Source organism: Hibiscus syriacus, unplaced genomic scaffold (genome assembly GCF_006381635.1).
Source record: "Hibiscus syriacus cultivar Baekdansim isolate YM2019G1 unplaced genomic scaffold, ASM638163v2 tig00111837_pilon, whole genome shotgun sequence".
In the NCBI taxonomy this organism is placed as follows: domain Eukaryota; kingdom Viridiplantae; phylum Streptophyta; class Magnoliopsida; order Malvales; family Malvaceae; genus Hibiscus; species Hibiscus syriacus.
This window is the reverse complement of record NW_024063194.1, coordinates 633269-636569: the sequence shown is the minus strand read 5'-3', so window position 1 is coordinate 636569 and position 3301 is coordinate 633269. Positions and strand designations below refer to the sequence as shown.

Sequence of the window (3301 nt, the reverse complement as noted above, 5' to 3'; positions counted from 1 at the left end):
AGTAAACCAGTACCTTCACCGGTTCAATGTCCGGTCCGATTTTGAAAACATTGGTATTTAGAGAAATGTAAGAAACGTAGTTTCAAATTCCATTGCCATGTGTCGGCAGAGCTGAAAAATGTTAAAACAACTTGTAAGGTCTTTTTGTTGCTTGCAGGAATACAATATCAGAAGTTTATCTTGATATTGAGAATGTCACTGCTTGATTTTGATGATATCACAACTAAAGACCCTATTTTTTATCTTAATTTAAATTTTAAGATTTGATATTTTAATATTGTGATTTATTTATGGATTTTATTATTTTAAAATTAATATTATTGTTTGAGTCTTGATATTTGATTTTATTTATAACTTTTTACATCTATTTATAATTTTAAAATTATTTTATATGTCGTACCCTTGCCGTCTTCGTACCCTGTAATTTTAAAAATTGTCGTTTCTTGTCCCCGTCCCCGTATCTGTTTCCGTGCAACATAGATCACAAACTCATCCTACTGTACTTATCAACTGTATAGTTAGGTGATTTTGGTCACCTAGATTCCTCTCAACTGCTAAATCCTCAGAGCATCTTAGAGCTGATCCCAAGTCTCCAATCTCTTGATAACCCCTGGCTATGATCATGTTGATGGCGATGCTTGGCATGACGCCCATCTTTATCATATCTGCGTGCAACATCATCACATCGATCATAGGCTTTGCTCGAAAATGACCCTCTAAAATGACAATGTACACGGCTGCATCTACCATCAAACCGCTGCATCTCAAATCCAAGAAAATTTTACTTGCTTCAAATACCTGTCCCTCCTTGCACATGGCCTGAATCAAGCTTGTACACATCACATGATTTGGGGAGCAAAACAAGCCATCAGTTTCGTTTTTGCTGATACCGGCTCTAGTCTTCGGCAACAAAAAGCTGAAAGCCTCCGAAACTCTTCACTCCTTGCAAAGGCCGTCGATTAAACTACTTAATGTGAAAGAATTGGGTGTTAATCCCGATTCAAGCATCTCCTTCAACACCCCGAATGCCTCCTTAATATTACCATTTTTACAGTACCCATTGATTAACTGTGTATGCCACCACATCCGGAACGATGCCTTTGATAATCATTTCGGATTAAAAACCCATGGCAGCTTCCAGGTTTCCAGTTTTGCAATAACCGTCGATCAATGTAGAGAAAGTTATGACATTCGGTGCTATACCATTTTCAGTCATTTGAGAACATATCTGCAAAGCTTTCTCCATGTTCCCTACTTTACAGTACCCATCAATCAGGGAATTGTAAGTCACAGAATTAGCTAAAACTCCACCTTTCTTCATTTCTGCACTAAAAAGCTTGCTTCGTCCACTCTGCCAACACTACAAAGACCCTTAATTAGTATACTATATGAATAAACATCAGGCAAAATTTTCATATTCTCCATTTCTGAGATCAACTCCACTGCTTCAGATACATTGCCTGCCCTACAGTAGCCATCAATCAAGCAATTGTATGCAAAAATGTTGGGCAAAACACCATACTTTGAGCATACAAACTAAATAACTCCTTGCTACTACCAATTCACCCATCTTACAAAGTCCATCAATCAGGATACCTAAAGTAACAATATTCGGTCCCAAACCATCAGTAATCATCCTCCTGTATATTTCAAAGGCTCGTTTGACGTTGTTCATCTTGAAATATCCATTCATCAAAACATTGTAAGTGTACAAATTTGGAAGGGAATGCCACTCTTTTATCAATCTAAACATGCATTCTGCCTCCAGCATCATACCTTCGTTACAAAGAAACTTTATGACAGTCGTGTAGATGACAACATTGGGTGGAAATCCTTTCATCAACAGATCGTAAAACAAGTCGCGTGCCTTCAAAACATCACCTTGATAACAACAACAATTTATCAACACCCCATAAGTGCCAACATTGGGCAAAAACCCCCGTGAAAGAAATTCCTTGTAGTTATCCCACATCGAGTTAAACCTGCCCAACTTAACTAATCCATGTAAAAGTGCATTACAAGCCTGCATTTGAGGGAAAGTTTTGATATTTCTATAAACCCACAACGCATCGTCGATTAAACCCATCTGGGAAAATGCAATGATTAAGGACCCGAACACATTGGGAGTGAATTTCGAGGTTTGTAATCTCTTAAGGGCGTTGAAAAGCAAGTGGCAAGCACGGTGGGTTTCAAAGAGCTTTGGAGGGCTTCAATTAGGAATTTTATCAAACACATGGCGTCCGCTTAAAGTCCAGCACCAGTCAACACGTTAATCATGACTGAGTAAGGCTCGAGATTCTTCAAAGGGTTTAAGACATTGGCATTGGAATTGAAAAGCTTGAGAGCTTGTTGAGGGTTTCGGGTATTGAGGATATCCTTTGTGAGATTCAGATGATGAGGATGAGAAAGATGGTATTTTAGAAAGATTTGAAGGGTATTTGGTGTAAAGAAATGGCGATTGTTTACGCGGGAATAGCTTCAACATTGTTCAATATAGAGATTTACATGGCAAAATCGTGGAAGTGGAATTTGGTTCCATCTTGGGCATGAACGGCACACCAAATAAAATCGAATTCCAATCGTTTGTTGAACTGCGTTTTTGAGGTTTTATGGGATAAATAAAAGCTCTACAATGAATGAGGAGAGTCCGCATCTGATAGGGTAATGCGCGAAGCCATGAATGAGCACCAACTGTTTTTTTAAGTTATTTTATTATTAAAAGTTAAAAAATATCACCTGATTATTCATATATTTTATACTCATTATTTTTGTTAAAAAAATTGGCTATTATCTCAACTGAACGTTAACATGATAATTTGGATATGGTCAATTGAGATTATGAGATCATATTTTATCATATCACAATTAACAGTTTAACTTTAGCTTAAAATGTCATCAATTTTTTAATAACAAAAGACAAGTTTGGAATATATGAATAGCCAAATGATCATTTTATAACTTTTAATAGTTGATGGACTCAATAAAGAAACATATTATAGTCGATGGAACATTTTGTATGGAACTTCTTTTACGTGATTTTAGGAATGGATTAGTTGTCCAGCATGATGTAAGATTACGAATGTAAGATTAAACAACTTAAATTACGAAGACCATGCGGATCGAGAGTGGTGGTATCTCAAGAAGAGAAAAGGGACAACATTTGAGTGATTTCAGCCTTAACCGCTAATAAGATTTTGAGCCAGGGTGGAGAAGCATATTTAACGTACGTAATAAATTCTGAAATACCAACTCCAAGTTTAGAAAGTTATTAAATTGTAAAAGAATTCTTTGACGTGTTCTT

The 3301-nt window shown here is 36.5% G+C and overlaps 1 pseudogene; it reads right to left on the bottom strand.

The window, feature by feature from the left end:
- Positions 1-402: 402 nt before the first annotated feature.
- On the bottom strand, positions 403-2630 carry LOC120171899 (annotated as a pseudogene).
- Positions 2631-3301: the final 671 nt, after the last annotated feature.